General features: G+C 35.1%; 1 protein-coding gene across 7 annotated transcripts in view; it reads right to left on the bottom strand.

The window, feature by feature from the left end:
* Positions 1-27,992, bottom strand: part of LOC132151528 (synaptotagmin-2-like) — a 45,417-nt gene that overhangs the window by 11,941 nt on the left and 5,484 nt on the right. The window contains exon 1 of one of the 7 annotated variants that reach the window (XM_059559692.1): positions 7,460-7,693. The exons of the other annotated variants lie outside the window; for them this stretch is intronic. The gene's annotated coding sequence lies outside the window, so the exon portion shown is untranslated. Of the gene's footprint in view, positions 1-7,459; positions 7,694-27,992 lie in introns of those variants that run through there. 7 annotated transcript variants of the gene reach the window in all.

The raw sequence follows: 27,992 nt of genomic DNA on the forward strand, positions 1-27,992 counted from the left end.
AGTACAACATAGTTCACAGTCTTTGTAATGTGTTTTCAGCTATGCATTTCTAACATTTATGATGTGTTCAGAAACAATTCTCTGAATTGCCTTTACACAGACTTCAAAGCTATGCTGTGCAAGATAAACAGAACACTGCACTGCAGGACAAAACATGACACAGTTTGTCCTGTGATGCCTCAGTGCATTCAACTTGTTCTGGCTCCAGTACATTTTGCACCAATTTTCCTTTAGGTTATAAAAAAGACATTATTCCTCGCATTGCTTACAACATCCTTGAGTGCAACAGAAATCAGAGAGAATTCACATTCACTGCAGCATCTACCTCCAAAATGTCAGATAATATCTGCTGTCACTGCAAATAGCTTTGCACAACCTTGTGAATGAAAACTTATGAGTTTAAATGAGGGGAGCTCTGCTGGCAGGTTGTACATTCGGCTAGACAATATTTAAAATCATATTGAACAGCAGGACAAATCACAAGGACTCTTAAGAAGGAGCTCTGATATGTACTATATGGAGATTAATATGTGGGTTAATAAAGAGGTTTGAATCTAGAAACTGGCACAAACTGGTGGACAGACAGCAGTAAATAAACATTATCTAAATAACATGACTTTGGCAAAATTTTGTAAAGACGTTTAGATATTGAATGTGATTAGGAGTCTTAAAAACACATGCTAAACTGTATAAAAAAATTCTAGTTTTGTTTTCCAATAATATTGTTAACTACAGAAAAATTATTACATAATTTAAAATCATTATTAAAAAATAATGATTCATTAAAATAAATATTCAATAAAAAATACAATCAAAATATGTATACGAATGTTTGATTAAATAAATTAATCAAATATTAAAAAGAATTATTTCAAGTTAAATAAAATTACATAATTATTTTTATTTATTTTTCAGAATTGCAATGCATAAGTGAGAGGAATCTCACAAGAATTTTCAGCTTATTCCTTGCTAAAAATGGTCCTGTAAGTTTGATCACAACATATAATCATTGCTGTTAATAGTGTTCACCGTTTGTTTGAATGTCATTTAATAACTGCATGATTTTTTTCCCGTACATATCTGCCATATAAACATCACCTTGACAAAGTCAGTCTCTACTGTTAAACTACTCCTAAATGTAATGTAGAAACTTTCATTTTCTGTGAAGCTGAAGATTTGTATCGTGCTCTACAAATAAATGTGGAACTAACTGAATGTCAGCTGACAATGCAAATGAAAACAGAATAAAAACTGAAAATGAGACTGCTTTTGATTAAGCAAAGAGTTTCTAGGCAAAAGGTTAATGAAATCACAATACTCATAAGGTGTAGATTATTAAAGTGTTAAAAAAAAAATTGGTTGTAAATAGACAATATGTGTTCTGCAAATTTGAATGAGAAAATGCATACTTACTATCAGTGGTTAAGTAATATGGGATTTTCTATGACTGACGCAGGTGATTTGTTTATATGTGAGTGTTTCTTCATTCAGCTGAAATGTAGGCTTTATATATGGTCTGTGTTACAGCACTGGCTTCTGCTTTCCAGGATTTTCAGTGTTGTGCTTAGGTATCTGAGCTATGCTTAAGAAAAACAATCTACGATTGCCTCTTTCACCGCCAACCGCCAACAAACAACCATAAATACTAATCAATACCAATCTAAACAAAGCCACAATCAAATGGGTTTGATTTAACAAATGCACATCTCCCTTCCAATCCATGCTGGATAAATCTTCAAAATGACAAGATCCTCAGCCTCCACTCTTCAATACACGCAAAACCAATCTGCACTATTTAGGAGGCAATCACTGATTTGACCAGCGTTTGAGGGGTTGCATTGATTTTCTGGAGTAGCTCGACATCTATCCGCTGCTCTCCACCGTTGCAGAGCTCACCTGCTGCGTGCCACTGGTATTTGCGCTCAGAGCTGCTTTATTGGCTGACAACGCTGTGTCAAAATCTCTATTCCCCAAGAGTAGAGCATGTGATGAAACCCTTCAAACGCTCACACCATGATAGGCATGAGGACTCTCAGCCATGGCTGGTGTGTTTAAGGGGCTTCTGATTAGTCTGGGGGGGCTTGGCCATTGTCCCAATACGAATTTTGAATTAAAACAAGCTCTTAAGCTCTGTGATTAATTACAATATATATCAAACTTTAAATCAAAGCAAAAAAAAAAAACCATATATATCATAAACATACTGTATACACACATATACAGAACAATAAGATATTAATATATTATTTATATATTTAAATATTTATTTTTACTGTTTTACATTATATATATATATATATATATATATATATACTGTATATATATATATATATATATACACAGGGTATCTGCACATTTTTGATCAACAAATTTAATGACTTTTAAGACCTTTTTAAGACCTTCAAGAATAAAAATTAAGACCATTATCCCGGCAAAATAAATAATAATTATATATATATATAGTACAGACCAAAAGTTTGGAAACATTACTATTTTGAATGTTTTTGAAAGAAGTTTCTTCTGCTCATCAAGCCTGCATTTATTTGATCAAAAATACAGAAAAACAATATACACTACTGGTCAGTAATTTGGGGTCAGTAATTTTTTTTCTTTCTTTTTAAAGTGTTAAATTGATAAAAAGTGATAGTAAAGAAAATATATTATTAGAATTAGTGATGCACCGAAATGAAAATTCTTGGCCGAAACCGAAAACCGAAAAAGAGAAAACCAAGGCCGAAAACCGAAACCGAAACACCGAAAGAAATTATGCCAATTATTCCATTGCATTTATTGCTATGACCATGTACTAACTTTACTAAAATTAAGACATTGCAATTGCATAAATTAATATTAAAGTTTCAAAGATAATTACAATTACATAAATTATAAAAAACATAAAAATACATAATTACAAATTATGCAATATTTATTAAGCACATTGCAACAATGCACAGTATAAAATAAAATTCAAACTAAAAATGTATCCCACTCATGTGAATATTAAATAATAATGTACAGGCCTACTGGCCTGCAGAAAGGTTTTAAAATGAACTGTTCTCTCATAAAAACAAAGTGCATTTAGGTCAAGTGCATTTGAAATTGTTCTCTGTAGGACTAGAAAGTGCATTACTTCTCCAGTAGGCAAGACTGTTATCACTTCTGGGGATGGGGACTTCAGACAGATAACCATCTAGCTGTTGAGCAGTTGAGCTTGTCATCTGCCTGACATTTGAGAAATATTTGAGAGAGTGTATTTAAATAGGGGCAGGGCATAAATAATTTGTTTTATCAAATTAAAGCAGAAATCTAGCAGAAAATCTAGCAGAAATATGGCTACAATCTGATATTATGTATGTATATGTATATATATATGTGTGTGTGTGTGTATATATATATATATATATATATAGGCTACTGTAAATAAAATGTCACATATATAGTAGCCTAAGAACTAGAACAATAGCCAATGTATTATTATTTGAGGCACTTTCTTGCAGAATTTCACTGAAAATATCAGACAACGAGGGTGAATGCCAAGAGACGAGTCTTTTTTCCGCGCTCTGATCTGTCTCCTTCGCTTGGCGCTTCTCCGTCTCCACGCGGGTTCTCCGCATCCAGCGCGGCCTGTATCATTTCTCGTGCCTTATTTCCGCATCCAAGTAATGATCTTTATAACGCGGATCAAGCACATTCGCGATGAAGTGCAGAGGATCCGAAAAGATCTCAGTGAGACGTGTGCTAACAGACTCTATAAGACTGTACCTTTCTTTGTTCTCACTTCGTGGTCCGTCTTAATCTCTTTGTTAGGAGACGCTTTAGTGCTGCGAATAAAGGAATAAGAAGAGAGAGAATGTTCTCACTGGTGTGAAGTGAATGTCGCGGGGAGCTCGTGGTCTGCGCTATGCAGGTGCACGTTCAGGTCGCGGTTTCTGTTTGCGTCATCATCACAACATTTCGGCCGTGTTGTTTCGGTGATAAAAGTCTTTCGGCCAAAAACCGAAAATGCTCTTTTGGGCCATTTTCGGCCGAAAATCTTCGGTGGCCGAATATTCGGTGCATCCCTAATTAGAATATTTATTATTAGAATTTATTTATTTTGAATAAATGCAGTTATTTTTAACCTTCTATTCATCAAATATATTAGACAGCAGAACTGTTTCCAACACTCATAATAAATCAGAATATTAGAAAGATTTCTAAATGATCATGTGATAGACTGATGTTACATGTGACACTGAAGGCTGGAGGAATGATGCTGAAAATTCAGCTTTGCATCACAGGAATAAATTATTTTTTTAAAGTATATTCAAATAGAAAACTATTGTTTTAAGTTGTAATAATATTTCACAATATTACTATTTTTTCTGTATTTTTGATCAAATAAATGCAGGCTTGATGAGCAGAAGAAACTTCTTTCAAAAACATTAAAAATAGTAATGTTTCCAAACTTTTGGTCTGTACTGTATATATATATATATATATATATATATATATATATATATATATATACACGACACTCTAGGCAGTTCAGGTTAACAAAGCACATTTGTATTTGAACAACAGTGCAAATAGTCAGTGCATATTTAGCAACATAAGTGCATGTCAGGCAACTGCCTTCTCAATACTACAACAATACTGCTGTAAATAACGTACAAACAGTGCGTAAACAAATCAAATTGCAAATGAAAAGCTAAACACGGAGTAAAAAAAGGGAATTAGTGTCCAAACAACAGCAAAGAACCCCAATATTCTTCAAACATGAGAACGAAGCTGCCTTGATTCACACTTCACAGACGTTGCCTTTTTATGTACGGAACAAGTCCAAATCGAGCAAGATAACTATATTAGAATATAGTTTTTTTTTTTTTTTTGCCTAGTTCCTATGTCTATGGCCCAATGACGCTACAATGAGCATTTACTGCTTTTAAAAAATGCGGGTCAGGAAGCGAGTCGGGTACAATATTTTCTTTTTTCTTTTTTTGCGGTCCGAGTTGCGGGCGGGTCAGTTGAAAACGTCGGTCGTGTGCGGGTTATTAATACATTGACCAACGCATCACTGGTGCTCACGTCTTCGTTGGAGTAATGTCGGCTAACCGTGTGCAAAGCCCACAGCATTTCGGCCTTCAGTGTAGTGGTTGGGGAGAATGTACCGAAAGCATTACTTGTACTGGGACCCGAAGACACCAACGCGGGTGTAACGTTAGCCTTTGAAGTAGATACCGATGCTGCAAACATCTGAATGGGGACAGTTGTTGCCTGACTATCGGCATAGCGCTTGTGCTTCTCCCCTTGTGCGTCGTGGGGCTTTGCAGCTCATTGTTCCCAATTGTATGGTCTTTTTGCAAAGTCTGCACCCCACTTAATATTCCGTCGTTTTTTGTAACCTGCTATATTTCTCATCATCGAGCCAGTTATCATTAAACCTGCACTTTTTCCCCTCTTTGCTCGCGTCTGCCACTCTGAATGAAACACTTCTTCGTCTGTTTCTATGACAGGCCTACTGGGAAAACACTGCCCCCTAAATGGTGTATGATGCCTGTGCTATAGGCACACGCTACTTTTTACTGCCTTCAGACAGGGACGTGCGCTGGTGAAATTACGTTAGCATGGAAAATAGTTTTTCCGATAACTTTCTTTCATTCCGCCCACATGAAATTTAATACCGCCCACATGAAATTTAATGCCACTCTTCAAAAATTAGCGCAATTTAATACATTTTAAGACCTTAAAAAACTTATATTTTATTTAAGACGTTTTAATACTTTTTAAGGATCCGCTGAGACCCTGATATATATATATATATATATATATATACTGTATATATACTTTAAAAAATGTAATTATTTACTAACAGTCACAAACTTGTATATATTTTAATACATAAAATATTATGTATTAGACATTATATATTTATATAGTATTTTATATATATATATACACACACACACACATTTTAAATCATAACATTAAATATACTAATACTTATTAATAAGTTCTTTTTAAATCTTACATATTAGTATTTTATATTAAAAAAATTATGAGTTTTGATTCACGGTCACAGACTAAACTATTTGATTGTATATTAAAATGTTATATTTTAATATAAAATTTTTTTTTATAGGCTTTGATCTGGATAGTCACAAACTTTTAATATATACTATTTGATCAAATCTGTCTATCGATCCCTTCATCCATAAATACAAATCCGGGAAAGACAGATACTGATATAAGTTATAGCATGAATGCACTGCCAGAGCCTTGATATGTGCATGTTAATCTTTACTAATATGTTGGGTCTGGAGATGTGATCTGTCTGAACTGTGGAGAACTGGGATATGCGGTCAGTCTGCACACTGGGTTTCACCCTGATTATGTGTGTCTGCGACGGGAACACACTCTGGATTTAGACATACATTCCTCTAGATCACTACCGACCTGGAAACAGCAGAAATTAGAGAGTGCAGAGTAAGATTTTGCTTCTGTTGGTGTGGAAAAACCAGAGAAACAAATCCATAAGGTAATCAATTAGATTAGAAATTGTATCTACCGTAAGGCAAATCAAATTATATATAAAGCTCAAACTACAAACACTGACCTTTTTGTGATATGCTGTTAATTTATGTACTTCTTAACTGCCTTAAAGACCCTGTTAGCATTTGCATTCTCCTGAGAAACATCCCCACACGACCAAAGAGCTTTATAAACATCTCGTCTTATAAATGGAGACTGACAGTGACCTCTGCTTCACTGGCACGACAGCTATTCTAACACAACCCTGATAACATCTGTTTACAGTAGTCTTTTCACCATTGGCAATGCCTTCTGTACTGAAGAGCCCGTCTATCTCAGAGATTTCAAACTCTTCACTGCATCTCAATGAAACGCTGTTTCTGGAAAACATCTGGAATGGGTTTTCTCCTGAGGAGATCTGTGACGGAAAGTCCTGCAACACTACCCATCTGAAATAACCAGCACAGCAGATCACTACCATATGTAGAGTTGGCCTACTTAGACAAGGAAAAGATTGTTCAACATGACTTTTAGGGACATACAAAAAAGAAAACAGCAGTATCAGTCCATGACCAACTGTACAGAAAACATAAAAAAATTTGAGGAAATATGCAACATAAACTTTGTGGAAAGAATATAATATGATCAAAAATATAAATAAATAAAATAACTTTACAGCAGTGTCAATACGTGACAAACTGTAACTATATGGTATCTTTCAAAAGTTTAATACAGCTAAATTTAACAAAACCTTAGCAAATTTAGTAATTAATTAGCTAAATCAGCACTAACATAAACCAGCCTGGGACTATATGGAAATAGTTTCAGCAAAGCAAAAACTACTTTCAGTCTCAAATATAACAATTTAACAGCGTGAAAAATGTTTGCATGCTTTTCAGATGGAGTCGATCGGGAGGGTGGGGTCTTGCAGAAACGGGAAAGCCCTTACCAGGCAATAGTTCTGTCCTCCCTAATGAAGCCGCCCATCAAAAACAGGAGAGCAGCAGAACGCTTCACAGGAGCATCCCACGATCTCACTCGCATCCACACAAGCTGCAGTCCCCCTCACTGCAGTACAGTCTGAGTCTCGCTGCTGCACAGTCCCCTCTCTTTCATTACATACAAATCTCCCTCTTTCAACTTTACCTCACAGTCGCTTTATCGCTACCTCTGAACTGTCTTCTGTTCTTCTGTCCTGTTAGCATTACTATCTCTCCTCCTGTTCTCTCGTTGTCTCTCTCTCATTATGGATTCTGCTCACACTCGGCCGAATGCAGGGTGCTACGCCCTGAACCGCTATTGGAGTACAATCTCCACGGATCAATATGTAAAATCGTCCTCTCCTCAGGGAGACTGAGCGGGATTGGCTGCTGAAATGTCAGGGGGAAACTGTCCAGGTGTGCAGTGAAACTTGTGCTGCATGTAGGAGGGAAACAGAATAACAAAACAATACGATCCAATTTCTCATGCAATTCTCATGCAAGGCCGGTCCGTAATAAACCAGGAGATGTGCAGTGCACAATCCTGAGAGGAGAAACAAAATGAAGAAATCTACCTACGGTTACTGTCAACTATGTGACATTTTGCCAGACGGCTTCACATTATGGGTCACATTGTTATGGAAATATTCACAAAAATAGCCACGGTTACAGCTAGTCTGATTTTTTTGGATGAGGGTTGCAGTGCTGGTATGAGCTTTTATAAGTTGTTATTTCTGAATTAGAGAAATTAAGTGCAGTGTTTAATCAACTGCAATCCTTGATGGGAGCTAGGAATGCTGTGTTCTGTCACATTTTAAACCACAAACTGCTCCTGGGGCAAACTGATTTTGATGGCTGAATGGTAGTCAAGAATTTTTTAATATTAAACTAATAAATAAACTAGTAAATAAACTAGCTTTTATATTGTATTGCATAATTACATTTTACATTGTTGAGTGGCACTTTCCTGTGCAAATCTCACTGCTATGATGCTGGGAGTTGTGGGTGGTTGCTAGAATGATTGTTGCTTTTCTGTGCAAAACTCATCACTCACAACCATGATGCTAGGGTGCTGTGGAGAGATGTGTTCCGACTGGTTGCTAGGTGGTGCCTTACTGTCTTGCATGATAAAAAGTATCTGTAATATTCTTGTCTCTCGATACGACTTGTCACATTTTCAATGTGTTTCTATGGGATTTTACTGATCTCTTCAAAAAAACAACAGCACACCTCTTGTCAACAAACTGCACAATCTTAGGTGTCATTCATGGCTGTAAAACAAACAGGATGAGTTACATGCCGAGATTAACATTCAAATCCCTATGTACGATGAGCAGTAATAGCAATAGCCAACACCACTACTAATCAGATCCTGTGCTGTGCAGAAGAGTTCCAGACAATAGGAAAGATAATTCATGAAAAATATAAATAAATATAGATGAATGAAAGATTCATTGCCCAGTAGGCTGCATTGCCCTGTGATCTCCCACAATAGAGAGCTGACAGCGCAGCAATAGAGCTGATGTCAATACTGATTATTCAGAGAAATGAACAACAGCGGGGCGAGAGAGAGAGGGAGGGAGAAAGAGAGGGAGACAGAAAGACAGAGAGAGAGAGATGGGAAAAAAGCCCTGGCTAGAGCACAGAGGGAATAGAGGACTGATAGCACTGATGAACATTAGAGACAAACAAAACCAGCAAATGCCCATATCAGAGGTCACATGATACAGTTTTTTTTAAAGCCAATGACATGAACTAGATAGAAATATAATTTAAAGATTATATTTTATAAGTAAATTTAAACCTGAAACAAAACAAAATAAAAATATGAAATTAAAACTGAATTTAAAAAACTGAAAAAAATATGGAAAAAAAACAGAAATGAGAAGTGACGGTTTAAGTACTAAAAGTAAGATTATAATAAATATTATAAATGATAATGTGAGTTTTGAAAGCATTATAGTGAATATTGTGTAAGTCAAGTGTTCATTTAGTTTCAGTGGATTTCTGTGGATATTTCTCTTTTATTAGCTATAGGTTATCAGCCACTTTGTTCTCTAGATTACACTATTGATATCAGCCATTAAAAAAAATATTAATTAATAAATGCCTGTATTTGTCTACAAGAAAAATGCAATTTAGTGTGTTAATGTCACTTTCAAATATCACATATTGGCCAATATATAGCATTATTAACATTATTACCACTTAATAAAACCTCAGTTCATTGTTTTTCGGGAAATCCTTTGTGCATGTAATAAGTGCTGAGGTGGCCTGGGTCCATGCATTAATAACACAGACTGGCCGGCCTCTGCCAGATGGAGTCTGTCATCCCCGATTCAGAGGTCTTAACCCATCCAAGCTGAGCAGCACTTCCAGGTACTGCTTTTCTATGAAGCCTGATGTATGTGCACCAAAGCTGAATCACCAATATGAATGAGTCAGTATTAAATTCATGAAGATTTACTCAACGGTTAATGAAGGCTATTAAATGTCAGGAAATACAATAACCCTCAATTATCACTGTAGACATTATAAAGATCATTACGTCAGGCTTTCAAGTCCCTGATGGAAGATATGAATTTCCTGACAATAATCTAACCTACATCCAGCCCAAGAACTGACCTATATAGACAACGATACATGAATCTACCAGCTTGGGTCCATCTAATTAACCCAAAATTTTACAAAATGTCCCAATTTTAGATCTAGAGAAGCGTGTTATTTCATAGGAAGACGTGACTTCATGAATTAACAGTAAGTGTCACAGTTTCAAGTGCTATCTTTAATTCCATTCAAGATAGCGAGGTATAGTTACATCACACAGTTGACCATTGTCCAGTTATTTGGTCATGAAACGACTTTGCACTTAAGCTGATAGAGTACAATTACATCAGATTTGGCACTCTTTCTCATTTTTGCAATCATTGTGGTGGAAAAACTGCATAATTCTGTAGGAAATATTCTGTTCAGTGCAGGTCTAATATAGTCAATAATTAAACTGAACTTACAAATCACAATGTACCAGATTTTTCTGCTCTCATGGTTCACTCGAAAAAACCACATTTCCATTCATGACCAAGACAAAAAAACCTTTGTCACTGCGACAGAACCACTTTCACTGATTGTTACATGATTTATACGGTGAAACAGAAAGGCTATCCCAAACTGGGTGGATTTATGGCTGCGCTGGATCATTTGGGTGATGTGTGCAATCAGACACAAGATGGTGAAGAACAGCTGAGACGCCCCATACAGTCTGCCATGTTGAATAGGATGTTTCCTAATTATGGCATTACAAAGTTGGAGACACAAACTGTAACAAATCTCACTTTCTAACTCAACTTCTTTCTGTTGCATTTAAATATAACAAATCACAAATTTGTTCAAATTTTCTAATTGTTTTGAAGTTAAAAATTGCCACAAGTCTGTGTAATAGATTTAAAAATGCATTCGAAAGAGGTGAGAACTTTTTGAATAATGAACATTAATATTGCATAAAATGTACATGTTAAATTAAAGTTAAGTATTGTATTACATTAGATTAATAAAAATAACTAACTCATGTTAAGCAAAGGTCCAAAGTAAGCTGTAGTTGTGTGCGAGTGTGCACTAAACTTCCAAACTTCTCATAGGGAAAGCAGAAACAATATGCTTTTCATCCATCATACTCACAAAGGCAATTACATTCAGTTCAGCTGAATTAATTTATATAATTTGTTTATTTCTGAAGCCCTTAGGCAGTGAATTTTCTGGTTCAGGCATCAAGCCCTACCGTGATTATACTACCAAAAACGGTTGAAACAGTATCTACCTGCGTTTCATAAAGTACACAAAAAAGAGGCAAAGGAGAATCATAAGAATTTTACACTGTAGAACAAATGATACCAACACAACATGAAAAACTGTAAAACTTATTGTTAGGGATTTGTTCAAATCTATAACCATCTAATGTTGCCCCAACCAGCACTACTAATAAAACATTTAGCATTCCTTCAGGCCCATAAGACATATGATGCATGGATATTGCAGCAAAACTTCCACGAAGATATCCTTCACAGTTCTGTACTTATTTCAGTGTTTAGACAGATGTTGCATATGTAGCATAATTTTTTGCAATGATAAATTATATGTGGTGATCTAACACTTATAATGATGTGACAAGCATAGGCCTATGCAGTGGAGGCAGGGTATTTAACAATTTAACAATACATTAGGCCATCCTTAAAAATATTCTTGTTTCCCGTAACCCGACCTACCCTGTCAATTTAGGACAGATCCAATAATTTTTTTTTTTTTTTGCTTTTAGTCCGACTGACTTGCCTGTTGTACATTTGCATTAAGATCGACCATTTTTTTTTTACTCTTAAAACAACAAATACAAAAGCAATAAAATAATATTAATTATATTTTAGTAAGTATTGTAAATATATAAATTGCCTAGGCCTACATACAAACGAAGACAGTCAAACTCAATTATTAATTGTTTACTATTGTATATTGTGTTGGACTATTGACTAATCTGAAAGCTGAATAAATAAACTTTCAATTGATGCATTGTTTATTAGGACAATATTTGGCAAAGATACAACTATTTGAAAATCTGGAATCTGAGGGTGCAAAAAAATCTAAATACTGAGAAAATCGCCTTTGAATTTGCCCAAATTAACTCTTAGCAATGCATATTACTAATCAAAAATTAAGTTTTGATATATTTACTGTAGGAAATTCACAAAATATCTTCATGGAACATGATCTTTCCTTAATATCCTAATGATTTTTGGCATAAAAGAAACATTTATAATTTTGGTTTATTTTTGGTTATGCTAAAAATATACCCCAGCAACTTAAGACTGCTTCTTCTGCGTTAAACAATAAATTCCGTATTTATGACTGGCTTCCGCGATTCCATGTTTTTTGCATCAAAGAAATCATAGGGCCCTAATAAGCTCATTGTGAGAGTAAAAGATGGGACATTGTTGTTTATCTACTTAGTATTTAGGGGTGGGCGATATCTCGATATTTAAAATATATCGAGATATTTTTTAAACACGATATGGATTTTGACATACTGTATATATCGATATATTGTTTATATTTAATTCTGATTCCGCCACTTTGTTTGTTTGCCTTCTCTGTGCTGTGCTCACCCCCCGCCTCCTTGCTTTTGTCCCCTCTCCCCTCGCGTGTACAGAACTAGTCTAAAAAAAAGTCTTTAAAAAAAAGTCTTTAAAAAAAAAAAAGGACAACTGGCTTCATTATATGGAGATACTTTCGGTTCCAGTCATAAAAACGGAATTTACAGTTTAACGCGGAATTGTCAGATTTTGAATGAATTAATCAAAAGTAGGTCATGCACTTACATCAAATCGCGATATGGACTAATATCTGCAAATATTAACCCGGAAAAGTCTATTTAAATATGAATCCTGCGTGTTCTGCGTGTCTGTGTTAATGAATGGCGCAGAAGCGCGTCTTCATTCATTAAACACACGGAAGCGCGCGTGACGCTTGCGCTGATTTCAGCGTCTCACTCAATAAAGACGTGAACACATGAACAACATCTCCAGAACTGCACTGAGAGTCACTTCATGAGCTTCTGAACATTTGATTTGAGTAAAACTAGCACATATCACATCATAGACTGTAGTATCACATACACAGAACTGTAAAGGTAAACTCGTCAAAATAAAAGTATTTGCCAGAAATCTATTACTATTGTTCAGCAGAATATACATAGCCCACTACTACTACTATTAAAATGAAACGAACATAATTTTTTTAAGGAATAATCACACAACACTTCTTCCATGTTTTATTTTTAATATTAAATCCCCTTTGTTTACCAAAATATAAAGTTTGCTTAATTTTAAATAATTAAAAGAAAAACTAAATGAATGTTTTATGCCTTCATTTGATAACCAGAAAAATGTGAATACACAGAATTTCTGAAAGGAAAAAAACATTTCACATAAGGCTATTTTAAGAATTTTTTTTAACTACGTAATTAAGTTGTTTTTATGCATTTAAAAAATTGCACATGCTAAAACACAGAATTAGGTAACAATAAAACATATGGTGAAGAAAAAAATAAAACGTTTCATAGGGCCCTAAACGTAGTATTTGGCATATTTGTTTTTGCAGTAGTTTTGTGTTTTTTTTGGGGGGGGGGGGGGGGTTCCTGTAAAGATATCGAGATATATATCGTATATCAAGATATAGCAAAATATCGAGATATATTTTTTGCTCCATATCGCCCAGCCCTATTAGTATTGAGTCTCTCCAACTAAGTAACAACATAGCGTTAAATCACCATTCAACAGACACAAGCCACCATTGCAACTGCCATCCAATGGACTGCAAAAAGATACTAACATTTCAATCTGCAACCTTACTGACTGTCCTGAGAAACTATGCTGACACCGTGTCTGCACCACAACAGGACGCAACAAAGCGACCGTTGAAAATCATTTGAACTTTGTGTAAGCACGTCATAAATAGAATGAGGCAGCAGTTTACTGCATCCATTGTAGACAACATCACTGATTATAATTGATTCTACACCAGACACGAGCGGCGCCACAAAATACATTATTACATTTTCAGTAAATTTTCATTTTTGGGTGAATTATTTCTTTTAAAAAGATGTGTTGTTCCCCATTCACATTTCAGAAGTCAACGATGTGTGGCTACAATAGTCTGTGCACACATAATTGCGTAGAGTATGAATGTGACGTTACATGTGAATCATATTGGTAGTGTCCAGTGTGGCAGATACAGTATTCATATAAAGATGGTGTGGGGAGATGTCACTGTAAAAGTAGCTGGGATGGCAGGGGATGCACTGAATTATTGATCTTCCTGAAGTCTATTCACACACACTCACAAACCAGCATGTAAGCAGATGCCCATACATATTAATTGTATTCAAAATACACACAAGTTCACTCAGCCCAGAAAATGGTGTGAATATTTAATGTCGACTCAAACAAGGGCCTTAAACTACTGCTTTTGTAAGACAGTAACTGCAGGAGTCTAAAACAAACTGCCTAACGTGGAGGTATGCTGGAATTTACTACAGTAGATTTAAAGGGCAATGCGCAGAAATTAAGAACTGACTCCCTTTCAGTTCATTAGAATGAATTTGAGTTTTACTTGCTTAAAGAACTTGAAATTATGAATTACAATTCAAAGAAATTCAATAGTCCAACACAATATACAATAGTAAACAATTAATTATTGAGTTTGACTAATCAAGCATATTTATTCCTTTGCATACCCTATAAAATAGAACAAAAAAACAACTGTATATTTTTAATTCAATATATCAAAAACATATTATAATATATATATATATATATATATATATATATAAACATTCATTAAATATAAAAAATCTATTAACTTACAATGAAGTTGAATTTTGTAGGTGACATTTTAAAAATCGGTTTCTAATATTATCTAGGGGTATTTCATACATAAAACCAAAATATTTTATTAAAGTCCCCCTTGTCCCCCTAGAACTCATCTTTGATCATCAAAATTAAATTTAACCATATGTGTTTGAACCAGAAATAAGCTGGTATGCTCAACGTAAGCAAGGAGACTTATGGCTAATTTCGTGAGGTAACATAATCTGTTTGAGCTGGTTCGTACATGGATAATGACTGATATAACTGTTTGTACTAGCGGACAACTATAGTGGATTCTGTAACATTCGATAAATTTACTTACTTGAGGACTTGGTTAATGAGGACACAGTTAACGATATGCTAAGGATAGGATCCCTAGATGTGACTGATTACTGAATTTTGTGTCGTAGCAAAAAAAAAAGGCTGTTTCAAACCGCGTTTCTATGACTGCCTTGTCAAATGGTGTTCATCAATGGTGTTGATAAATGGATTGGCACATGATTTGTCTAAAAGCATATTAAAAACACCACAGGAACAAATAAACAAATTTGTAAACAAACTTCAGTAAAGTAAGGGCTTCTCTCTGATGTGATTTGGACCAGGTTTTATTCTCACTCTCTTGCTCGCTTTCTCTCTCTCTCTGCTTCTGCGAGTAATGCTGCAATGCAGGGGTTTAACCAGAAATATAAAGCTCGAGGGCGCATCGAGCGGAGTGATTTACTCACACACAGAGTTCATTAACACAGTCAGCTAGGTAAGCAGTAGTCTGTCAGGTGTACCACCATGCTATCACTTAAAAAGCATAGTAGACATATTTTCTATTGAAACAGGAAGTTGGGTCCATTTGTGAAAAAATAAAAAGTAATTTTAAATCTGTAAATATGCTTAAAGCTAATTTTAGTACACCAGTATATAGATGGAGCATGATGTATAAAAAAAACATAATTCTTATATTTGTTTTTGCACAAGTTTCGAAGCTTCAACCACAAAAACATTAAGCATGCAAACACCATAAAGTTTTTGTGCACTATATTCCAAGTCTTCTCAAGCTGTTCAATAGTTTAATGTGAGGAACGGATGAATATTCAAGTCATTAAATTCAAGTTCACATAATCTCTTCTCTTCTCTCCCCTATCTTGGAGACTTGGAAATCTTTTCAACTTTTCTTAATTCTGAAAATTGGACCAAGATCTGCGATGGTATCTTTCCAAAATGTACCTCAATTTCCATACATGAACAAAATTTCAAATTTTTCCACAGAATTTATTTTACACCTGTTCGACTGCATAAAATGTTCCCAGGTTGTTCCGACCTCTGTTTTAAATGCAAAGCTTGTAAGGGCACATTCTTTCATGTATTTTGGTCTTGTGTTCACATCCAACCATTTTGGAGAGGGGTCCACTCTGCAATCCAGGAGATAACAGGGAAACGTTTTATTTTATCCCCCTCACTTTTTTTGTTGAATGACATTCCTAAAGACCTTTTTGACTCGGACCTCAAATCTCTGTTTACTACCCTCATATTTCTGGCTAAGAAATGTATATTACTAAAATGGTCTACATCTCAGATCCCTACAATTTCCATGTGGATTTCTCAGCTGTCAACCTTTCTTCCTTTGGAGAAATTAACTTATGACCTCAACCACAAACAGGACAAATTCAGGAAACTTTGGGAACCTCTCCAATCCTTCCTACACAAAATTAGAAATTTTATTTTTAGAGATTTTTGGCTTCTTCTGTTTTGATTTATTATGTTTTTTGTTAACAGATACACTTGTACATTTGATTTAACTTGCAGCACTTGGGGTTTGTTTGTTTGTCTGTTTGTTTGATTGTTTCTGTCTCGGTTGTTTGTATTATTTGAAAATCTCTAATAAAAAAAAAGAAAAAAAAAAGTATGTGAGCTTAGGGAGGCAATACAATACGACGCACTTACGCCATAACTATGCTAATTTGCGCATGATGTCATCTAGTTCATGTTCTCATTATTTATATTTATGAATTAAAATTTCAAAACATCCCCCCCTCTGTTTTTTCCACAAATCGCACCCTGATTACATCTATGGCACCCCTGTACATACAATTATTAGCCATCAAAATAAAAGTCACACATCGAACACATCGGCCAAGCAGAAAAACGTATCGGTCTTGGTGATATATCGGTCGACCACTAATATATATATATATATGTGTGTGTGTGTACTGAATGCTTCTGTCATCAAAACAAAATCCTTCTATGTGCAAACACACTTGGCAATAATGCTCTTTCTGACTTCTGACTTGTTTTTCATGAATGTATTTTACAACAATACAAAGAACAATGTGTAATATTTTACCAGATTTAGTCATACACTTATTCACTTTTATTTGTTCGCCACTAAATAATGATTTTTACTAAATGTTTCGCTTTTATAAAATTATAGTGCATTCATGATATTTCTAGAGCAACTTTTATTTCATATTTTTATAGATTTATAATATATTTAGAATTTTTTCTGTAAAATAAAGTTGTCTATATTTAGTAGATTGTTTTTAACACACAAAAGAGTGAGGATCAGGTCAACACACAGAGGTACAGAAATTCTACATTTATTAAAAAAAGATTTAAAAAAAACACTGTGCTTGTATCAGATCTGTATTGGCCAATACTCAGATTTTTTAGTATTGGATTGGATTCTGAAAAAATGGTTTCAGTGCATCCCAAATAATTAGTATTAATTTAATCAATTTCACACTTTAATATAGTGTCCTTGTAGCAAGGTAGCATCACATGCCTTCTGAAATTAAGGGAAATGGATGTCAGAAACCAAGTCAAATACAGTGCAAGTACAGACTTCCATTATGAGTCAGTATCATAAGGTTTGCATGACATTTTTATTACTCTGAACTATAATTGAATCTGTATGAAAGGCTGAAGAGCTTCATTCATTCTCAACACACTGGAGTCCTGCTTTTATTGAGAGAATAGTCTGCTTTAGCATCTATCATGCTGCACCACAACCAGGAATTGTTTCTTAATCAAAGCAGTTAGATTTGATAAGCTTCCACTTCACTTGAAATTCAGCCACAGGATTATCCCGTTTCATGGCAGGGTAACAATAATAGATTAGCTGTTAAAACACTGACTCAATCTCATAAAAATGATCAGGTTACAGGTATCAAATCACCCTTAATACAGGGCTCCACACTCATTCTTCCCACTGTTTGCTCTTTTGCTACTAACAAGCACATGATTATGTTGCAACTTGCAATATTTATGGAATGAATCAATGCATGCTGATGAACTTTTATCATAGTTTATAGTTATATGTAAACGAAAGTGGTAAGCATTCAACACATTCTTTTTATTAGTAGTATTATTTGTGATTTTAATTTTGTGACGGGAGTTCATCTTTTGCTATGTTATAAGCTGTGCTCGAATTTTTGATCTTGTTGTCCCGTTTTACAAGAAGAGATAATTGTCTATAATCTACAGACCTTTCACTTTCTTTCAGACTAAAACAAAAGATGGATTCATTGTTAATCTTAATTAAAAAGGACAACAAAAATAAAACAGTAAGACACAATGACAAACGTACGGAGCCCCGCACATGACATGCAAGAAAAAATAAATAAATTGTGCGCATGATTTACTAATTCATTCCCTTAATGTACTAAAACGTGAACACAATTACGTGCTATTGCGTTCACTTGATTTGCTAAATCACGATTGAGCAATTCGGGGGAACGAATTAGTAAATCGTGCGCACAATTTATAAATCGAATGAATGAAATAGTAAATCGAGGGAACGCAATAGTAATCGTGTGCACGTTTTAGTACATTGAGGGAACGATTTAGTAAATCGTGCACACGATTTAGCCTACTATTTCTTCATGCATGTCATGTGCGGGGCTCCATACAAACTAGCTTACAAAATGTTTATTAACAAAAATTAATAAAATGAGGCATGGCATACACCACATGCTGTATTATACACTGACTGATAAATTACAGAACATTTAGCAAACACTGAGAAATCAAATAAAAAATTAAATAAAAATAAAGAGAGCCTCCATAGCCTCCAACCTTCTCTGGTTTAAGAAGCTGTCTTTTACTTTACTTTAGCTTGAAAACCATCCATTGTTTCCTCAATATTGACGTCATTTTTCTGCACACATTTTCGCACACATTTCAAAAATCCCAGGAAGTCTTTCGAAAAGAGTAGAGGTGTAACCTCGGCATCCTGGCTAAATTCGCCCATTGGCCTCTGACCATCATGGCCTACTAACAATCCCCATATCTGCTGATTGGCTTCATCACTCTGTCTCCTCTCCACCAGTAAGCTGGTGTGTGGTGGGCGTTCTGGCGCACTATGGCTGCCGTCGCATCATCCAGGTGGATGGTGAAAACTGGTGGTGGATGAGGAGATACCCCCTGACTATGTAAGCGCTTTGAGTGCCTAGAAAAGCGCTATATAAATGTAATGAATTATTATTTTTATTATTATTACTACACATATTGGCCTGAGCCCATTTGCTTTAATTAACTACATGATCAATAATTGGGCTTTCTATTTCAATTACTCTTCAGCCTAAAGATGCATTTCAGAGCAAATTGGGAAATATCAAACCACAGCTGATAAACATCCTTTTAGAAATACTTTGTCCAATACAAACATGTTCTTAATTAAATAAGAACATCACACTTCTTTCACCTGTTCATGGTGGTATTGAAGCAGACTTATCTGTGAAGCTGCTTTAAATTTTTTTGTATTATGAAAAGAGCAAAAATAATACACTTTGACACACTCAACTTGAACTGTCATTCATTGCCCAAAGTTTAATGATATGATTTGTTAAACAAGGAGCCGTACAAAACTTTAAAAGCATTACTACTAGTCAAAACTTAAAGAAACTGCATGTTTATGACTTGCAAATAATGAACTATAATTTCAACATCCAACAGTGTATGCCATGCAAATCTATTTCCAAATGAGAAATCTGCTAAATTTACCTGAGGAACTTTCTGGTAAAATGTAATGCTGCAAAATGTAATGCACTGAGGCTCTTAACACCTATCTAATAATATGCGTAAATTATAAGGTCCCCATTTGCCTAGTAACAAAGAGTTATGTCTTATTCCAATTTTTACAAGGACTGTCATTTTATGTGGCTTATACTTTGAGAGAGTACTGGCCCAAGTCTAAAACAAAACAAAAAATCCTAGTAAACAATTATCTCTTTGCTATAAATGATCGGATAAATGAAGGCATTCCATATTAGATCCTTTCATAAACACTCAGCACACGTCTGGTTAGTTGTTACAGACCCACTGTGCAGTTATTCTGATTGATAACGAAATCCATTCCCAAGAAGACTGCAGAACTGCTTAAGGAAACAGATACGCTTTTGGGTAAAGGCAACTTGTGTGCGTCATTCTGTCTGAAAAACAACCTTTGTGCCAGCATTAAAATTTGCATTTGATTGCATCACAGTAAGGCTGAAATTTAAAGGGATAGTAGAGAGAATAGTGAGAATCATGACATCATTTACGCCTCATGTCATTCCAAACCTGTATGAGTTTCTTTCTTCTGTAAAACACAAAATGAGAAATTCTGAAGACTTTGCTGGTTGCTGTTTTACATACAATTACAATGAATGGTAAATGAAGTTTTCAACATTCAAAAAGGACCCAAAAGTACCATAAAAGTAGCTCAATATGAGACTTTTGAAGACATACAATACTGTATGGAAGCCTGTTTCCAACACAAAATGGAAAAAAGAGAGATAATTGTGGCCTTTTAGTTATACATCTGCAATCTGACTTTAGCACAACAACTGCAACAATAACACTATTTTTTTTACAATAGCACATAATCAGTACTAAAATACTAGTACTGGTTCAAGAAGTGGGTCAATAATGACATAATTGTCATTTTTGGATGAACTAACCCTTTAAATAACTGATACAATATTCTAAATCTCCTTCTTTGTTTTCTACAGAAAAACACATCCAAACTCATTGGTATCAGTAATGATTTTTTAAAGTACTGCCCCTTTAAGAAACGATTCAAACACACACATCCCGTTCTCAAGGGCTCCACAGTTAAATCTGACATTGTTGTGTCTTAATTTCTCAGTGGAGACGTAAAGACAATGGTCTCTTTTCACAGGATGAAAATTATTTATGTGGTCATTAAAAGTTATGGGGTCATTTCCAGTGATTTCCATCGTCTTATCTGACTTGTCATTTTCAGGGCGTTTCACTACCATTGCTCCTGTCATCTCTGATCTCCCCATTAATCCAAACTGAACTGACGACTGCAGCACAGGCAATTTAAACTCACTGCTGCATTTCCAACACATTGCAGTGGCAGTGTAAACCTGATATCACTGATGCCCTTGTCAGAATTTTGGCATGTTGGTGGAAAAGTAGAAATGGCAAGGTACAAGTCTGATGGATAGATGTGGCCAGATATAACTGCAGATCTGGACGCGCTAGCTGTATGCAGTTAGTTTTTAAGATTACATTTCTACATAGGGTTCTCAATCAATTTCTAAATAGAATCTATAAAATAAATATAATCTAATTAAAAAAGTTCATTAATTTGTATGACATTCCAAATAATTAATTAAATTATTCAAACCTATAAGTATATAAATTATTACTAAAATATTTAAAAGAAATTCAAAGGCATAACATCACCGTTGGTGGATGTTGGTTTAATAAAAATGGTTTAATATTTACTGTATGTTCATTCTATTTATTTATTAATTTGTGCTATTTACACAATGTTTTTTTTTTTTTTTAGTTTGTAGGTGTCCAGAAACTAATTTAAAATAGCGCTGCTTAGTCTTCACTGTAAAATAAAATACACAGTCAAACCAAAATGTATTCAGACACCTTCAACATTTCTCACATTATCACAGTTTATTTGTTATAGTTTAGAAATTGGTAATAAAATATGACAAGAGCTCAGAGTTAAACTGTGTCAGAACAAATACCTCTTGATAGTGTCAGATAACTTTGATAGAAAGATATGTAATGGAATCAACCAAAACTTCAGACAACTATCAGTATAACGATATTTACACAACTATCCATACTTTGTTGAACAGTTACCAAGCAAGCAATGCTTAATTTTGTTCAGTCTGTGGTGTGAAGAGGTTGCATTAGCAATTAAAAGAAAGAAACACTTAACCAAAAAATGGTCAGGTCCCTAATTTATTTATTTTTTTATCAATTTCACTGGTAGTCTACAGTATGAATAATTTTTGGGTATAGTATTTCACAGTTCGCTGTATTTTGCTATACTCACTTACATAAATGAACTAGTGTCCTGCACCCACTAGTAAAAAAATATAATCAATTATATTCGATATTATATTTGACAAAGATATTTTTGGTTTGACTGTGGATAAATTCTTGTTAAAACTACAATGTAATTCAGTCAAGAGCAGTGAGAGATTTACTTTCATTTTCATACATTAAAGACACTGACAGCAGAGCTAGTTAATTAGGCGCGGTCACTTTAAGAGACAATGCATCCATTACAATGATACACATCCGATTTCTTTCCAACTCTTTACTTTCACTTAAGACATAACCACAGACTTTTCGAACACACTTTCCAAGACAGGTATTTTGACATATTTAGTATGTATTTGTCAGTACAAAAGCAAGAAGACTTTGAGAAGCGTCTCTGCGTGCGCCCTGAACAGTAATTATGCGGTAATTATGCGCATATGCGACCATTTTGGTCACAGTGTAGTTCCCTGGCAAGTGTTTATGATTAGGAAACCCCAAGGATAGGAGACCCTCATCAAGCTTTTCAGCACATACTGTGAACAAGTGAGTCAGCAGGCCTTTAGTTAAGCCATAAGAGCAAATTAGCTGCAGTAGCACACATCTGAGCATACATTCAGATGAGGCTGAAGTGAGAGACGGCGAGCACCCACAGGGAGAGTCACGGCTTCGCAGTGAGGGAGCCGGTCTCTTTATCAAGCCTGTTCTCTCCTCCGCAGTGCCTTTCTCTCCCGTGAAGGTCGAACAAATTAGGCCAGAAACTCTGGCCCACATCTACGCTCTCTAAAGGCCCTTTCACATGCCTCGCGTCAGGGCTTCAACACAAGTGGCATGCACTGCTTACACAGACACAGTCCCAGAAGGTCGGATTTAGTATTCATTCTCACAGAATATGTGTATAATGTGATGATCATTTTCTGAAAGATCTTGATGTATACAGATACAACACAGTGTATTTAAATCCTGATTGAAACAATTTCATGTTCAGTGTTTTTACTAAAACGAACAAAAACTAAAACTATGATATTTTGGCAATTTAAATAAAGCAGAAAATGAAAAAATAAATAAATAAATAAATAAATAAACTAAATAAACTAAAATAAACAAAAAATTTGAAAAGTTTGCAACCAATTGAAAATTGTGAAAATGTACTAGTTGAAAATGTACTATAAACTGAAACACAAATAAATTCAAGTTAAAAATAAATATTTGTAACATTTTATTAATAAAAACAACTAAATAAATTAGACAAATACATAACAAAATGACGTCTGAGTGGCACACAAATTAATAAGGCAATCTCTGGCACACAAGCATTTGAACAACTGCATGCACAGAGAACACAGTTTTTATTTCTCTCACAGACACCTAAAATAGTTATCGGCTGGACAGAGTTCAGAAAGGTGGGAGAAACAGATAGAGCTAAAATTTCCCATCCCCGAACCAGATACAGAGATCCAAATGATCCAAATCTAGGTCAGTGTGAGCGAGTACCCCAGAAAATCTCCGACCCACTGAGAAACAAGCACATTGACTAATGACCTGGCATTTGTGTTCTCTATCTTTAACAGCAAATAAATCTGCAGTGCTTCATTTACAAATCTACTGCATTTGTAACTGGCCAGGATGTTGCTTCTAAGAAAGTTTTCTGACAAAATGCATTGCTATGGTTTCAAGGTATTCAGGGTGGTTTCAAGGCACTGTAAAGAATTACTGTAATTTTAACAGTAAAACTTTTACAGTAAAAATGCTACAGTAAAAACCTGATAATTGCTTAATAGCAAGTTTGTTTACTCTATATACAATGAAAAAATGTATCTAATGTGACATTTCATGTAATGGTACAGTAAAAATGCTAAATTCCCTGTTTGAAACTTGACACTTCATGGTTTTCTATTAAAATAAATTTATTTATTATTTATTTATTATTAACAAAAATATTTTTTGCAGTTAATTTCAGGCAACCACTATTTTATGGTGAATTTCTTTTTTTCAGAGATTTTCCTTTCACAAGCATTTCCATTTAAAAGAAAACTACAACTTATAGCATGTCAACCACTGAAGGCTGCACCGTAGAGGTCTTCACGGGTCCAAAAATTTGTGCCCGAACCCGAAAGAGACCCGTAATGTACTACACCGAACCGACCCGGACCCGTCTAATATTTCAAAAGCTGGACCCAGACCCGTGTAGATCCGAGAAATGCCGACCCGGACCCGAACCCGCCGAAATACAGCTTTTTGTCTTACCTTATTTAAAGAGCCGTAGTCTCTCTTTCTTGTACCTGACTGCCTGTGATGCATTACAATCCTCCGACAAAAAAGTTATTCATGTTATTCCTCTCGTTATTCCAAGTCCAAGCTGAATCCACTCATTATTTCAGCTTCAAAAGTCCTCTTGATGTCACCGTGACAGATGACAAATGCTACTGTGCACATGTACATTCTGACTCGAGTTAATTCGCATAATAACTTCGACTGTTTGCCCTTTTGAACTATAATAACGATCGATCGTGCAATGCCATGGCCGCTGGCGTTATTTATTTGCTAACATCTCTGTGCTCTCTGCTCTGCATCGAGTCTGAATCTGACCACTAAAACTTTAAGATTAAATGGTTCATTAATAATATTATAAAAATGGGAGAAAATGTAAAACGCGGTTTGGCGGTTGAAGTGTCCCTCACTGGTTGCCATAGAAACATGAAATGCACTCGAGACTGCACATGCGTGCTAGCTGTATCAACCTAAAATGCTTTAACGCAATTTGAGCATCATAGAAAACATTCATGTGACAGTTCACCTCAGATTGTGTTGCTGATTTGAAATATATTAAATATTAGTGTGTCATGTCTGCAAGCATTAATACCGTGCGTGCACTTGCATTAACTCTGAGTCTGCGCGCTCTGCTTCTAAAAGCAGAGAGAGAGAGAGAGAGAGAGAGAGAGAGAGAGAGAGAGAGAGAGAGAGATAACTTTTTTTTGGCTCATTCTTTTCTTTTCCTAATTTTACAAGTTGCAAGTTACAAAAAACACAAGCAGTGTTTGATCACGGCCGGGTGTTCTCCATTTCCGATGACTCCGTTCGCACGGGTATTACACACAATGTTAAACAGACCCGGGACCCGAGGTAATAGATTCGGACCCGACCCAGACCCGGCTGATCATTTAAAATATAGACCCGAACCCGTACGTGCCCCGGGTCAGGTCCTGGGTCGACGGGTCTCGGGTGCACTGTGAAGACCTCTTCTGCACCGTATTATACAGTAGGTCCCTAATGACAGCACCAGGAGGGGGCAGCAGAGCAGTATAATTGGTCTATTACAGCATCAGAATACATGAACTCCTTCTCTCCAGCACCTTGTTTTATCAGCCTGTGGTTCTTGCTGGTAATTTGATCATGCAGCAGTACGGATCATCGATCATTCAATAATGGGCCGACATAAAAGCGGATGCCGAATTGAAGCACAGTGCTTAAACCTGTATGCAGCAGATGCCACTTTCACGGTGCATCTAGGTTGTAACATTTAAATATTTTAGATTGTGAATTCAGCTTGCATATCATGAAAATTAAATGCAGGAATTACAAACAGTACACACACTTAAACCGATGTTTGCTTATGCAATTATACATACTATTTTATATCATAATCACTTGCACTGAATAATGCATAAAGCTGCGGTAGTAAATGAGAATAACAAAGTGTTTTTAATTAAGTGCAAAATATTGTTAATCTCAGGATAACAGTCCCACTTATCATGCAAAGAGTTCAGGCTTCACATCTTCCGTGAGCTTAATTACGTTACTTAACTGGAGGTTCAACCAGTGCATTGAAGTGTGATGTGCATAAATAAAAAAACTCATATATCAGAGATATTTAGGGGTCTCTGGGGACTGCATTGAATAGCCGCATTTGTATTGATCAGCTTGAGCAGGGATCAGAACTGTTTGGGTGCTCCCTGATAAAGCGTTTACATTAACTAACTTCACAATTCAGTATAAAATTCTGCACGTAATGTTTGAATGAACTCCACATGAAGAGAAAAGTAGCATTCCATCACTTGCTCACCAAAGGATCCTCTGCAGTGAATGGGTGCCGTCAGAACGTGAGTCCAAAGTTGTGTGTTTGTAAAAAACAAATCCATCATTAAGACATTGTAATATATGACATATGAGTCTATAATCCATAGCAATGATTCCTCCAAAGAAAAATCATATTTGTGATGATGTTTGGTCTCTCATTCTGAAGGCACCCATTCACTGCAGAGGATCCATTGCTGATCAAGTGATTTAATGCTACATTTCTCCAAATCTTTTCCCATGAAGAAAGAAACTCATCCACATTTTGGATGGCTTGAGGGTGAGGGTGAGGGTGATTTTCAGGAAATTTCATTTTTAGGTAAACTGTTCCTTAAACTAAAACTATTAAAATTTAAATTAAAATGGTTTTAGTTAATCTAAATAAAACTAAATAAAATAAAATATAGGCTAATTATTACGTACATGAAAAACTTAAAGGATTAGTTCCCTTCCAGAAAAAAAAAAGTCCTGATAATTTACTTGCCCCCATGTCATCCAAGATTTTTATGTCTTTCTTTCCTCAGTCAAAAGGTTTTTGTGGAAAACATTCCAGGAATTATTTTCTCCATATAGTGGACTTCAGTTGGGATCAATGGGAAGAAGATCCAAATTGCAGTTTCAGTGCAGCTTCAAAGGGCTCTACACTATCCCAGCTGACGAATAAAGGTCTTGTCTAGCAAAACTATCAGTTATTTTCAAAAAAAAAAAATGTATATACACTTTTTAACCACAAATGCTTCTCTTCCACTAGCTCGACTTCATGCATTATTTAACAAGTTTGGAAAGGTCAGGTGTAACGTAGGGGGAAGTACCCACCCATTGTTGACAAAGCAAATGTGCAAAGAAAGTCAAACGTCCTTTACAAAAAAGGTAAAACGACAAAGTCGGATGATTTTGAAGTTGGAGGAGAAAATGAGATGGAGTTTTTCGCCCTGGCCTACCCAGACGAAGAACTAACCATGCATGACCTTTCCAACATGATTTTGTAATGTGTGAAGTATTAGATAGGCATCACAGAGCTAGTGCAAGATGAGCAAGTTTTTAATAGTAAATTTTTCTTCAGCTGGGATCATGCAGAGCATTTTAAAGCTGAAATGAAACTGCAATTTGAACCTTCAACCAGTTGATCTCCATTTAAGTCCACTATATGGTAAAAATCCTGGAAATGCTTATCTTAAAAACCTTAATTTCTTTTCAACTGAAAAAAGAAAGACATGAACATCTTGGATGACAAAGAGGAGAGTAAATTATCAGAAAATGTTTATTCTGAAAGTGAAATAATCCATTAAACTTAAAAACCTTACATTTAAAACTGCTACTTTGTAAACTTACATTAAATAAAATAAGTTTAAGTTCATGTACTGAAATTACTAGATTACTAGATTTAAAAAAGAATAACAACTAATCCATTTAATAACATTAAAACAAAAACTATTATTATTTTTTTTAAATAATACCAAAAAAATAACGACAAAAGCTTTTACTTAAGTTAAAATGATTTTTTTTTTATTAAAATAAATTAAAATAAAAGACTAAAACACTACATTAGTATATAAATTATTTTAAAATAACATTGGTCCCAATAATACATAACTCTTTTGACATGCATGATATGGCTATCATTCAGTACCATAGTAATGTACAGTATATATCTCTCAAAGTACCATGGTATTGCTCTCTGATGCCATCATTGTACCACAGTACAGCCTTGTTTTTAAGGAATAATCACCCT

This window comes from Carassius carassius, chromosome 10 (assembly GCF_963082965.1).
Source record: "Carassius carassius chromosome 10, fCarCar2.1, whole genome shotgun sequence".
NCBI classification, from domain to species: domain Eukaryota; kingdom Metazoa; phylum Chordata; class Actinopteri; order Cypriniformes; family Cyprinidae; genus Carassius; species Carassius carassius.